The sequence below is a fragment of the Choloepus didactylus genome, chromosome 14 (genome assembly GCF_015220235.1).
Source record: "Choloepus didactylus isolate mChoDid1 chromosome 14, mChoDid1.pri, whole genome shotgun sequence".
Taxonomy (NCBI): Eukaryota; Metazoa; Chordata; class Mammalia; order Pilosa; family Megalonychidae; genus Choloepus; species Choloepus didactylus.
The window spans coordinates 978,688-993,095 of NC_051320.1; the positions used below are offsets into that span (position 1 = coordinate 978,688).

At 34.0% G+C, this 14,408-nt stretch overlaps 1 pseudogene; it reads left to right on the forward strand.

Moving 5' to 3' along the window:
• The first annotated feature begins 1,561 nt into the window (after positions 1–1,561).
• LOC119509541 lies at positions 1,562–2,458 on the forward strand (annotated as a pseudogene).
• Positions 2,459–14,408: the final 11,950 nt, after the last annotated feature.

Genomic DNA, 14,408 nt, shown 5'->3' on the forward strand with positions numbered 1-14,408 from the left:
AAAATACCAATATTAAAACATTGGGCTGATTTATAGGTAAAAACATATATAGAGAGAGACAAGCACATATGTAAAATACTTATAGAAATTTATGGAAGATATAGAAGAAACAAAATAGTTCTTTCTAGAACATAGGCTCATCAATTCAAAAAATTGAGAGATATTCATTTTACTTCTCACCTTTCTACTTCATTTGAATATTTCATCATAATCATGTAATATTTTGTAATAAAATATAGTTAAAAAAGAATACAATAATATTTAAACTAGTTTTTAAAATCTATCAATAACAATGAAAATAGGCAATAGGGGCAACAATATCATACATAGAAAATTATTCCAAAGTTGTTGAATTGTTATTTATTAGAGTGAAAATTAGAAAGAACATAGATGCCTCAATGGAAAGTGGTCAAATATTGATTACAAAAATATATGCATTATCATACAATTAAATTGATAATTAGAAACTATAACAACATAAAAGGAATGCTTATAATAATTCTAAGTAAAAATCAGAATGCAAAAAGGTACTATATGATGATTCCAACTGCAAAATTTGTGTATATAAATAAATTCTTGAAATACAATAATAAAATTTTACATTAGAACAGTGAGATTTGTTCAAACAATGTTTTTAGAAGATATAGCCTGGGTAATTCCGAGTGAAGAGGGATATCTATGAATAAATAACAACTTGGTTATAGAAATATTAGTAATTGAAGACCAGTTCAAATTCAAATGCAGAGTGACTCAATATTCTCCCTTTAAGCTGAGTAATGGGATAGGTTCAAAAGAAAGGTAGAGAGTAGTTTAGTTAACCACCATGATGTCAACCTCAATGCATTACCCAGACATCTGTTATATGATGACTACTGATGAAGCCGACCTCCTGAAACTTATAAAAAGTTGTCCAAGTGGTTATTTGTAAAACATATTCCTCCCAACTTAAAAAAGGGTATGTTATAATAGATACAGAAGTGAGTAAACTGAACTGAGAGTATTTTCTTCAGGAGGGATTTGTAACATTACTAGGGCTTAATTATATTGGAAAGATGTGAAGTTTCAAAGTATGTAGATAAGCTGCATAATACCTGCAATACAAGTTTGTACGTATGTGCATATGTGTATGTGCAAAATCTTTTTTATAAATTCTTATTAAAACTGTGAATAAGGTAGGGCAGATATTTGCACTCATTTTTTCAGATAAAGACCAAGTTTCAAAGCTACTAAGTCACCTGGCAAGGAAAGAACAAGCACTTCAGTTTTCAATCATGGTAGGAATCAAAACTTGTGAAAGACATTTTCTTTTTTTTCCAAATTGATATGTTTTGTTTCAATCCAATGAGGTCCTGAATCAGTAGATAAATCTGCAAGAGGCCTAGGCATCAGCAGATTTACAAAGATTCCTGGGGACTTGTGGTACACAACAAAGCCAAGTACAGAGTAAAGAGCAGAAAAGAAATTCAGAGTTTATCCCACTTATCTTCCCAAGGTGTCACTTCTTTTCTTTTTCTCCACAGATTAAATCTTTTTCAATTGCAGTCTACCTACAGCTTCTGATATGGCAATGAATAAGAGTGTGGATGAGTTCATTCTTTTGGGGTTGACACAGGATACTGAAAAGCAGAAAGCAATATTTGAGGTCTTATCTTGCAACTCTTTTGGGAAACTTTCTCATTGTGGTAACTATTAAGGCAAGCCGGACACTTGGAAGTCCCATGTACTTCTTTCTCTTCTACCTGTCCTTTGCTGATGCTTGTTTCTCTACAACCACAGCTCCCATGTTAATTGTGGATGCCATTGTTTAGAAAAAGATCATTTCCTACAATGAGTGCATGACTCAGGTCTTTGCATTCCATATCTTTGGGTGCATGGAGACATTTGTGCTCATTCTCATGGCCTTTGATCATCATGTGGCCATTTGTAAACCCTGCAGTACACAACCATCATGAGTCAGTGTGTCTGTTGTGTGTTGGTGATTCTGGCTTGGGTGGGATCTTGTATCCATTCTTTAGCACAGCTTTTCCTGGCTCTGAGATTGCCTTTCTGTGGCTCCAATACTCTTGATCACTTTTTCTGTGACTTGCAGCCCTTGTTGAAACTTGCTTGCATAGACACTTATGTGATATACTTGTTAGTTGTGTCTAACAGTGGAGTTATATGAACAGTGAGTTTCATAATATTGCTTATCTCCTATGTAATTATTTTGTATTTCCTGAGAAATCACAGTGCAGAAGGAAGGCGCAAAGTTCTCTCCATCTGTACATCCCATTTTATTGTGGTTGTCATATTTTTTGGTCCATGTATATTCATTTATATATGGCCAGCAACCACATTTCCAGTGGACTAGATGGTGGCTGTGTTTTACTCAGTTGGGACACCCTTGCTTAACCCTCTGATCTATACATTGAGGAATGCAGAAGTGAAAAATGCCATGAAAAAGTTATGGTGTCACTAGTGAGAAATACACCAGATTAATAACTTATGGGGAATCTAATTTATATTTCCTTGACAATTTAAGTTATGTTATATGAACAGGAGAATATCTTTACGAAGAAATAATTAACAATCTATGGATGTCTTATAATCACTTTTACACTCTGATGATTCAATTGAATTCTATCAACATCTGGGCATTATCATATGGTAATGTAGTTTTTGTTTATATGTTTATTCAGAAAGAAATGTTTTGACTAACATGAATTATTGTGTGTGAATGTATATGTGGCTGCCAAATTCCTTTTCTAGATTTTGTTCTAGTCCATTACAGAATTTATCAAGATGAGCTAGTGTATAAGGTATTGGACTATTAAATAATGAAATTGTCTTGCTAACCTGAGGGGGAGTAGAGAAGATGACCCAGAGGGTAATACTTGGGAAATTTTGTCTGACCCTGCCTCACTGGGGATTCTATATGGAAACACCCTCAAACTTCAATAAAATTTGAGAATTCTTTGCCAATCTAGATTTTCTCTGAAAAAGCTTAAACATCCTGTATCTGGTGGTGGAGGAGCCTTACATTTGGAAGCCTTAACCAGTATCAGCCAATCAACTGTCCTCCTGAGACTTCACATTGCTCTTCACAAAGGAGGGGGAGGAAAAAGTGAGGATATTTGGCAGGTGGAATAAACAGAAGGAAAACTAGAGAACAATAAATGATAAAGACAGAAAAATGGTAAAGATAAGTGACAATTTTCTGCAGGGTAGAGTAGGAGCTTAATCTTCCTTATATTTCAGGACTCACTTTTTTTCCTATGATCATATTTGCAGGAAGAAATGAAGTTTCAAAATATTTCTACTCTAAGTACCTACCTGATACCTACCTAACATGTATCAGGAATGATGAAATAAATATATTTTTGTTGCTAAAAAAAATTCTAACCCATATTCCTGAATTTGGGGAATTGCTGAAGAATTGAAAACTTATCTCTACTGTTTTTCAAACACTGACCTTTCAATTTTACATGAGAATGTTTTAAAATGCATATTTCTAAGTCAGAGGTAACCAAATCTATATGTATTACATACGCACACACACACACACATACACACACACACCATCTCATATCTTCAAAATCAAGTAATGACATGCTTCATCAGGACTTACATTATTATACCAATCACCAGGAAGTACTAATATCAGTGATATTAGCTAATAAGAAGAGAAGAGATGAACTTTGTATGTAAATAAATATTTCAGTCAACTGAAGGGAAATGTAATCACCTCATTCCAAAAGATCCCCAGTAATTAAGATACTGTATAGAAAACTGGTGATAAAATAAATATTTAAGTCTTAAGAGGACATTTGCCAGAGCTGTCAGTATCATATTCATAACTGGCAATTTTGCTTCATATCCCCCAAATGAACACTCAAAAATTTCCTAATTTTGTGTCTTATTGTTCTGTTGTTAAAACATTTGATGCTAGTACCATAAAAAATGTACTTAAGAATGATTGGTCTTTACATAAGCAATACATAATCAAAACAATAGAAGATTAATGCAATAGAAGATAACCTTTATCTGTCTTGGAATGCTTCATGAATATTTTTGGGCCACAGTTATTATTTCATATATACTGCATCTAGTTAAATTTTCTGTTGTATTACAATGTTATATAAAAAATGCTAAATCATAAATAATTGTATCAACAGTGGATTTCAAGATTATTTATTTTAATTTAAAATGTACATTAATTGAAATTGTATATTACTCCAACTGTATAATCATTTGTTTGCATATATAAAATAAACATTTGGGGGAAAAAGACTTCTAAAATTAAATCTTATCTTAAACATGGTAAATTTCAAAGTTAATTACAGCTATGAGATCTGTTATTGGAGCTCCAGTGGTGATGGGGAAAGACTAACCTTTAAAAAGGGTAACAGGAAAAGAGCAGGAGGGGAACTGCCAGATCATAGTAAATGAGAGAAAGAAAGGAGGCCTGAAAATCAGTCTCTGGGTAGGACCCTAGGAACCTCAAAAAACATCCAGGTCATCTATTATAATATATATTATGATTTATTTATATGGTGAGAGGAGTCATTTTCAGTTTCCCTTCTCTGCATTCATGTCTGTATTAGTCTGATTTCTCTAGGGTAACAGAACCAACAGGAGACATCTGAAAATATGAGATTTCATAAAAGTGTCTCATGCAGCTGGGAGGATGTACAAGTTCAGATTCCATGGGGTAGGTTGTAATCTGGCACTCTGATGTGGGTCTTCAAAGAATTCCCCAGGAGAGGCTGGCTGGCTGAAGAAGAAATGAAAGTTCTCTCTCTTCTCCCTTAAAAGTCTTCAACAGACTGGATTAAATTCAGATGATTGAATTCTCTCATTGCAAAAGATGCTCCTTTTGTTGATGTAATCAGCCACAGATGGGATGAATTTACTTATGATTTAGTAAATCAGCCTTCTGGTTTATTAACCTGCCAAAAATGTCCTTGCAGTAATGGTTAGGCCAGTGCTTGGTTGACCAGACAGCTGGGTACCATTACATGGCCAAATTGACACATGGACCTAACCACCACAATGTCTGAATCTTCTAGCCCAAGAAAGAATCACAGTATCTTTGAGAGTATCACAAGTTTAAAAACAAACAGGATTGTTTACTGTTTAAGGAATTGTAGTATCTGTTACTGCAAATAAGCACAATGACCATGTAACTAAAGGGCTATTTGGGTCCCAAGAGGGTGACAACTATCTATAGGGCTCAGTGGGATACTACAGGGATCTCTACACACCCCACTATATTGTGAATCAGAGGGACAGCATCAGACTTTAGCACTAGAGCTGGATTGTCAGTGTTTGAAGAAGTTGGACTGAACTGAAGAATTACAGCTAGTCTTCTATCCTAAATATTCCCTGGGCCAGCACTTTAGCCTGCAGTAGAAAAGTACTAGACACATGAGGATGAAAATATATGTGTGTTAATAAAAAGTCATATTAGGTCAATTCTGATCAAACGGTATACAAGAATGAGATGGTTTTAAGACTTGCAACAGGAGGAAGCTAAATCCATGATAATTCCAAGTATTCTGAGTCTTTTAGAATCCTTTATCCTTAAACAGTCTTTTGGATGCCAATAGTTGTGGAAATGTCTACTATTAGAAGGTATCAAATCCCACTCATATCCTGTAATTTCACATTTCTCTTATTTTCTCTAACAATAAAAGAAGAGCATATGAAGGGAAAAATTTTTCCCAATAGGAAACACATTTGTACTCGACTGTATTTTTCATGTCCAACTTTTCCCTAAGGAAAAAAATTATGGATATTTATACAAATATGTAAGATTTTATAACCTGCTTCCAAGACACCTCTTTCCTAACCTCTGTAAGATCCTAGCTTATTACTTTGGCTCATGTACTTTTATAACAGTTTGAGTTAAGAAAATATGTATATAGAAGTAGCTATGTGAATATTTTGAAATCTGGTTGAGTTAAATCTTCTTTACAAGATCATATGCCAAAAACTTGTTAAAAATAATTAATAAATAAGGTGACATTCCAAAATATGGGATGAGCCATGTGTTGGTATTTTTGCGGTGATGTTCTAAATCTCAGAAATATCAAAGGCTTAGAATTGTGTTCTTGCATGTGCATGTGTGTGTTTTACATTCAAATTTTTATTGAGAATTGTGGATTCACATGCAGTTGTACTACATGATACACAAACATGTACACTTAACTTAGTTTCCTCCAATGATAACATTTTTTTATTAAATTCAGTTTTATTGAAATACATTCACACACCATACAATCATCCATGATATACAATCCACCGTCCACAGTATGATAACATAGTTATGCATTCATCACCACAATCTATCTCTGAACATTTTCCTTACATCAGAAAGAACCAGAACAAGAATAAAAAATAAAAGTGAAAAAAGAACACCCAAATCATCCCCCCATCCCACCCCATTTGTCCTTTAGTTTTTATCCCCATTCCTCCACTCATCCATACACTAGATAAAGGGGGTGTGATCCACAAGGTCTTCACAATCACACTGTCACCCCTTGTAATCTACATTCTTATATAATTGTCTTCAGGAGTCCAGACTGCTGGGTTGGAGTTTGGTAGTTTCAGGTATTTACTTCTAGCTATTCCAATACATTAAAGCCTAAGAGGTGTTATCTATATAGTGCATAAGAATGTCCACCAGAGTGACCTCTCCAATGATAACTTTTTACAAAATGATGATATAATACCAGACCAAGATATTGATATTGACACAATCTACTAATCTTACCAATATTGCCCCACTTTTAGTCATACTTACTGATGTGAGTATATTTAGTTACATAAAATTTTACCACATTTTATGAATCTACCACAACAAGCAAGGAAATGAACAGTTCCAACACCACAAAAATCCCTCCTTTTTCTCTTTTATAACCACACCTACTTACCTACCCCCTGCACCCACTAGTATGTGTCCAATATTATTATAATTCTACTATTACCAATAATCTGTAGTTTACATTAGGGTTCACTGTCTGCATTTCATGGTGTTATTTTTGTTTTTATCTTTTTTTATTCTTGTAACCTGAAATTTCTTCTTGTAACCACATTCAAATATATAACTCAGCACTGCAATTTCATTCATAATTCTGTGCTTCTATTACTACCATCTTTTGCCAAAATTTTCCCTTTTTGTGGCTAAATAATATTCCATAGTATGTATACAGCAATTCATCCATTCATATATAGATGGACAATTGGTTTGTACACATTTTTAAATTGAAAATAATACTGCTATGAACAACTATGTGCAAATATCTGTTTGAGTCCCTGAAATCAGTTCTTTTGAGTAAATACCTACAAGTGGTATTGCCAGGTCATATGGTAATTCTGACCCAATCTTGCTACAATCTACCTAGATAATTATATTCTAGTCATTCTGCACTTTAATAGTTCCTTGAAAATATCAAGGCAGTTACTCCAGAGTTTCCCTGTGCATTTTCTCTGTCGAGAAGTTTCATCACATGAAGTCTTCCTTCAGATCATTTTCTTCAATTATCAGTGGTTGTTATTATCATTAATCTTTTTGATTAATACATTTTATCACTTTATGTAAGGAATCACTACAAAATTCGAAATCAGCTTGAAATGCTACCTGCTTTTAAAATCATCTCTGACCATGGAATATGAAGTGTTTTTCCAGAAATAATCACAGCACTTCTTTTCCATTAACTTTCTAATGATCACTGATATTTTTCTTTAATTTTAATTGCTTAAAGATTGTCTTCTCCCTCCCCCCATTTTCATTTGGGTGATAAATAAAAAATACATATAAGCACATTATGGGTCATATGATGAACAATTTACATCCAGATATAGCCATATAATTTTATTACCAGATTATGATTGCTACTATGGAGGCACCAACCTCTGCTGTGCTCTGCTGAGAGTGTAAGAAGTAAGCAGATGTGAACTTGGTTAGGGAGGAAAGCATTTGTATCACGTAGATGTCAAATGATTATGGAATACATGGCAATGGGTTCTGAGTAATTTCAGTAGGAAAAAAAAAAATGGTACTAACATTGATGTGCCAAACTCAAAATTGCCTTTGTTGTATCTGTGTGTAATATTCATATATGTCCATTTTACTCTAACATAACCATATTAATAGTTATGTTAAATTACATTATTAATTTTAATTTTAGTGGTGTTGCAGTTATGTTTGTAATTTTATTTTATTTTTATGTTTCTATGTGTCATAATCATAAGGTACTGATAAATCTTTTTTGGTTTACACATATATGTAAGGAACATTACATTGAAAATCATTCAAACAGGGATTCATGAGGTTTTTTTTCTTTAAAAGAGTTCTATACAATATTTAAAATTAAGAAAATATGTTTTATACTTTGGAAAATAAAAGTAAGGGTAGTAAAAAAAAACAGTTACTTAATTAAACTGTGCATGCACATAGAAAAATGAAAATGAAATCCATGGCTTAAAGGTTAAGGTAAAGTTCTGGGAGTGGACAGACTTGCTAGACTGGTCAATTAGCATTGCCTACACCCCAATAATCACTGAAATAGTCTGAGATCATCTGTTAAAGATCCTTTTATCAACCAAAATAAAAAGCTTCATTTGGTAATCTACATTTTTATGAGGACTGTTTGTTCATGGATTGTCATATACTGCCTAGGGTGAGCATGAAGAGATGCTAAGATGCTCAAAATGATTCCTGCCCCTGGTATTCACATCTGTATCATCCCCTTCTCTTGAGTGTGGGTGGGATTATGTTTTCCTTCTAACCAACAAAATAAGTAAATTAAAAAATCGCTTCTATGACTATGTTATCTAAAACTGTAATTTCTGTCTTACAGACTCCCTTCCTTGCTGATTCTGATGAAGCAAGATGCCAGGCTGTGAGCTGCCCTTTGGAGATACTGACAGAGCAACAAACTGAGGGCAGCCTCCAGCCACCATCCAGCAAGAACTGAGACCATCAGCCCAACAACCTGCAATGAACTGAATTCTGCCAACAACTACATGAGCTTGGGAGCAGACCCTTCCCCAGCTGAGCCTTGAGATGTGATCACAGCTCTGGCTGCCACCTTGATTGTAGCCTTGTGACAGACCACAGAGGCTCCCAGTGCTTCATAGAGTTGAGTTGTGTCCATGCTCCTGACCCAGAGAAACTATGAGATAATGTGAGAATTGTTTCATGCTGCTAAATGTGTGGCAATTTGTTATATAGCAATAGATAACTACTAATATACATATTTTGGCCTGCTCTCTAATTATACATTCCCACCAAATTACTAATCTCAAATTCTGGTTTATAGTCCATGAACTTTTTAATTTGGTCAAAATGAGCTAGGCCATGCAAGGAAGTCCATCTCTGGTCATTAACAGATTTCAATCTATCCTAGAAATCCAAAGATTAGATCCTTATCTGTAGCTCTTTCATGAGGGATAAAGGAATTTCTGATCTTTTATCCTTATATATCTAATTTGATGAGCTTCAAACTCCAATGATATACATTCTTATGGTCAACAAATCTGTATCATTAGTGGAAAATATGCAAAATATTCAAGAATGAATCAAAATACCCTCCCAGGAATGCAGTATTACTACATAAAGAATAGAGTGGTGTTATGTATGTTTGAATATTTCATTGTTTTAGAGTACTATTAGAATTCTATAAAAGAGAGACCCAATGATAGAGTTGTTTAACATATAGGAATTTAAAATTGGATGTGACAGACTCATGTAGATAGTCCAGGTGGACAGGGCAATACATCTCCTCTTCCTCATTCATGGAGTCAGTTTTCTTTCTAGCATTTCCTTGGCCCTGCCCAAAGCTTTCATGTTCAACATGTGATCCAGGTGCTAGCATCATTGACATCACCTGGGAACTTGTTAGAAATGCAGAAATCAGGGTTCACCCCAGAATTAATGAATCATAATTTGAATTTTAACCCTTGATTATCCATATGTAGACCACCATTTGTAAAAAACTTTCATAGGTCTCTGTTATCTACAGCTGTGACACTATCAGCTTGGTTTCAGGTAGCGAGAAGAAGAAACAACCTTGGAGGAATGCACATTCCAAATTTTAGATTTAAGGCTGGAAGTTACACATATTTCTTTTGCCTACAGCCAATCTACAAGAATTTAGTTGCAGAACTTCACTTAGTAGCAAAGATGGCTGGGGAATTTTGAGTGAAGAAATTCTCTGTGCATGTTCCTGGTGCAGGTTCCTTTGTCAGAGATTGCTAGAAATCCACTAGCAAGTGTGCTTTAATGATTTTTTTTTCATTAAAGGATGAGTTCAATTGACCATCAAAACTCAAAACACTAGACTTTGACGCATATCAAAATAGATATATAAGGGGAAATCTCAGAAATCGCCTGCCAGATTTGCATCTTATTTTTGCTCCTCCCAGGAGCTCTGCTTGGGTGGCCATGAACCCAGGTAATGCTCTGTTACTGCTGAAGAGGGATATGAATTTTAATGGCCATCTAGCAGTCTCTGACCTAGACATCTAGCACCAAGAACACTCACAAATGCAATTTTTACTCAAAATTCATTTCAATTAGGCAACTATGTACTGGCTCCTCTTTATGTGCCAAGTACTATAGATAACTAGTGTTGTATATATTGGACCATCAGCCCAACAACTTGCAATGAACTGAATTCTATCCTTATCTTCTGAGCTAACATCCTAGTGGATAATGCTATTTCAAGAAGTCCAGTAGCAAATACAGGACATTTGTAAGTTCCCAAGATTTAAAGAGTTTGAATGAACTTTTCTCAAACTTGAGACTACCCTTTCATTTATGAGGAGGTTTAAATTTGTACTTTTTTCCACTACTGCTCTGTAAATCCACTTTCATTCTTAACTCTCATCCCTGCGCATTCTCTTTCATTATACTTCTGGATCAATAAGTAGAATCCCCTACATTATCAATCTCTTGTCTGAATGTTCTATTTATCATCTTGTTTTCTTGGTTCTCCTCCCTGGAAGCTACTTCCACATAAGTTGGTGGTGTTTTTTTTCTTACAGTTTTCATGCCAATGGGACTGGAAAGAGATTTTCTTTATGATTGTTTCTCATTGCTACTTAACTTCAGTTAAACAATGCCACTTTCAGCCCTTCTTTGCCAGTCATCTACTGTTTACCAGGTCATTCCATCTCATTCCTTGAAGGAATTGACTTCTGGATTACTATAACTCCAGCATGTCTTTGTCATAATTCTTGATGATTTTAACATCCACAAAGATGATCCTTCCAATATGCTGGCTTATTAATTTACTGATTGCCGAATTCTCTTCCAAGAATCTTCAATTTATTTTAAATGCCCACTCCAATAGACATATCCTAGACCTTGTCATTACCCTTTTATAATTTCAATTTCCTATCCACTAATCTCCAACCCAACACCATTATTTCCGGTGTACATGTTCGATAGCCCAACTCTAACATTTCCTTGATGCCACTGTGATATACAAACTATTGATCCTAAAAAATTTTTACATGGCAATAGGAACGCTATTGCCTAAGAAACTGTCCAAGTTATTCCCTGTGTCTTAATTATTCTTCCTTCAGTTATCTTTCTGGCTTAAAACCTCCACTTGTTTTATTATTCAATTGTGCCTTTTCATTATGCTTTCCCTGGAAACCTTACAAAATTGTAACCCTCACTCAGTAACTCACTAATATTTTGCATCCCCTATTACTCCATCCCTGCTTAATTTTTCTCCTTAACACTTACAATTACCTAACATGCCATAAAATTTATTTATTTATTTTGTTTATTATATGTCCCCATTGCAAGATTGCAATTCATATGAATATGTATATATATATATATATATATATATATATTTATATATATATTTATATATATATATATTTATATATATATATATATGGTTTTTTTAAAAACTTCATTTGTACATCCCCATTGTCTAGAAGAGTGCTTGGCATGTAGGAAGTACACAGTAATTTTGTTGAATTAATAAAGGAATCATACTAAATATACATAAATTGACTTCTGCTCTTGAGGTGATGTAATAATTTCTGAATAGCAGTGTTCTTGTTGTGAACAACTAGAGAAGCCAGATAAAATAGAGAAATTGGCTGGATGAAAGGATTGCAGTCCTGCTGCAGCAAGCAAAACTAAAATGTTAAGACTCCAAAGACACAGACTGTCAGTGAGGTGAGTTGAATTCTGTGGCCACTTTTACCTTGGGGGCATTTGTTATTCTGGGCATGGACAGAAGGCTGAGAATCTGGACTCTGCACTAGTGGAAGATCTCTGCTGTGGGGCCCACATATCAGCAGAGCTTTTGTAGGAGATTTGGAGTGCCTCAATCATGCAGTGTTGTTTTCCCTCAGGATATTTCCCCAATTCTAAAATCTATATGGGGTGGGAAGCTAAATTCTTACAAGGTAAATCTCTGAAATGCAGAGATGACTTTAATAGTCTCATAAGACGATGATTTTCCTGTGAGACTGGCTAGGGGAAGAGGGTCAGAAGGACCCATCAGGGTCTCAGTTGTAAGAGTCACAAGTGAACAGAAGATAAGAGTTTTATCAGAGCTGTAACCCAGCTTTAACTCATAAACTATTCAAGTTGATTAAAATGGTCATGCACCAGTCTATCTGCTTAGTAGTGGGAAACATGATGCCTATTTGGAGGATAATATTTTGAAGTGAATGAAAACAATTATGTGGCATATACCGGTGGTTAACAGATAAAGTATGGCTGAGATGAAAACTTATCATCTTAATGGTATATATGATAGAGAAAATTGAAAATCAGTGATTGAAGTTTTCATCTAAAAATCCTAAGGACAACATATCAAACTCAGAGAAAGTAGAAGGAAAAAAATAATAAAGAGCAGAGATGAAAGACAAAGAAAACAAATATGAAGAGAAAGTGTACAAAACCAAAACCTGGTTCTTTGAATTGGTGCATAAAATTGATATATGCCTACCAAGACTCAGAAGATAGAACACCAGGAGAAACACAAATTACCAATATCAGAAAAGAAAAAGTGGACATCATGTTATTTCAAACATATATTAAATAGGAAGATAATATTAACAACTTTACATCAATAAATTTTACAATTTAGAAGAAATCAATGAATGTATTGATAAATAAAATTTTCCAAAACAGAAACAAAAAAAGAATTCATGAAAGTTTCATTATCTTGTTGCTTTCCTGGTTCTCCCCTCTGGATGCTGCAGCTTCTTAACTTGGGCTTGTTTTCTCTCCTACAGTCCTTCATGACAATAGTCCTGGAGGTGATAAATTTTGTTATGTCTATTAAAGCAATGACACCAGTTATTAAAATCCTTCCCACAAAGATAATTTCAGGCCAGATGGCTTCAGGAGTCAATTTTCCAAATCATTTAAAGAAGAAATAAACCAATCTCATCTCAAATTTTCTAGAGAAAAAAAATAAAAGAGAAAGGTTTAACAGCTAAATCTCCATATCAAAAAATCTAATAGATGATTAAAAGGAATGTAATCATTGAAAGGTGATAATTTCATTAGTTATTATGGAAAATCAAATTTAAACCTCATAGGTACCACTATGCACATGCATATCTTCACTAGTATAACTCAAATGAAAAAGAGAATGAAAATTATTGATGAGGATGTAGAGCAACTGGAATTCTCAAACATTGCTTGTAGAGATTTAAATCAGTACATCTGCTTAGGAAATCTCTTTTGGATTACCTACTAAAGCTGAATATACACAAACCCTGGACCCAGCAAGTTCATTGATACTTTTATCCAATAAAGAAGCATATACAGATACATATTCAATGAAAAGCACACATAGGAAAAAACTGGAAACAAACAATAAATTGGGTTATATTCATAGACTAAGTATTATATAGCAATGGAACTTCACAAGCTACAACTATACAATAACATGGAAATAATTAAACAAATTTATTGTGAATGAAAGAAGCCATATACAAAATGAATGTACTACCTGATTTCCACTGTATAAATATCAAAGAGAGACAAAATTAAGCCATGTGTTTAAAAATCAGTATAGTAGCTACCCTTGAGTAGACAAAACACTTAGGAGTTTAGGATTCTGGTTATAATGAATTTTAAACTTGGCACTAGTTACCTGGGTGTGTTCAATTTGTGTGCCCTTTATTATTCAGTACACATAGAAAAACAATTTGCATGTATATGAAAACAACTTGTTACTTATATATGTCACATATATATGCACATACATATTTACAAATATAAAAACAACTTTTTACATATGTATATATATATACACATGCATATATATGTGTGCTAAAGGTGCTGAAACTCAATATGCCAGAAATGTGTTGGCTTTTAATGGGGATTTATTAACTTAAAATTCACAATTCTTAGGCTATGAAAATGTCCAACTCAA